The sequence below is a fragment of the Branchiostoma lanceolatum genome, chromosome 2 (assembly GCF_035083965.1).
Source record: "Branchiostoma lanceolatum isolate klBraLanc5 chromosome 2, klBraLanc5.hap2, whole genome shotgun sequence".
Classification (NCBI taxonomy): Eukaryota; Metazoa; Chordata; class Leptocardii; order Amphioxiformes; family Branchiostomatidae; genus Branchiostoma; species Branchiostoma lanceolatum.
In genome coordinates this window covers 17,886,228-17,887,040 of record NC_089723.1, presented here as the reverse complement: position 1 = coordinate 17,887,040, position 813 = coordinate 17,886,228, and positions in this window count along the sequence as shown.

Below are 813 nucleotides of genomic sequence, written 5' to 3'. Positions count from 1 at the left end.
TTTTTTCATTACTTTGTTGATTATCCCCTCGCAAAAATATCAGACAATACTACCCGCATCTTGCCAAACCATGCACGATTAGCAACAATTTCTAATCCTCAGCAGTCCAATAACCTGATCTAGAAGCATGATGCTTCGTTTAATGGCTTCTTCATTAAGACCAGATTCATTGCAAGTTGATGTGCCGTTCTTATTTGCCGTCTTTGTTCAGCCCAAAGTGATGTCTACGCGACTGAATGAAAACTTCGCGTCCCACGACATTTATTGCTAACTCGCATGTTTTAGTATCACAAAATTGTACCCCATTTCCTAGCCAGGAACCAGCGTGGAATAAAAGAACAATACAAATAAACAGATCCCGCCCCGGCTTTATTTGGGGTCTATTTCGGCATTGCGTACCGTCATCCCCGTAAACCTTCGGAGAAATAACCCTTTATGCCGGCGCCGTAAAAAGTGATTTTGCCAAAGTTCAAGATGATAAAGGAGAATAAAAGGCGCTGAATACCAATGTGGTTATTACAGGCCGGGTGTGCAGAGGGAGTCTCGGCGGAGCGCACCGGAGAGATTCCCGCCGTCCCTAAAAGGGCGACCCAGTTCTCAACGAAAGAGTCGTTAATCAACACAACACGATTGATCTTTCTGTAAAAAAACAACTCAGCATTGATAGCAATGTTTGTGTGCGCATTAGATTACTATGCCCTCATTCTTAGCTCAATTTTGGACTTCCAAGCAATGAAAGATTATGGCATCAAAGAGGCAGCAACAAACATAAAAGGGTGATATGGGCAGACAAGAGTATTGCAGATATAACGG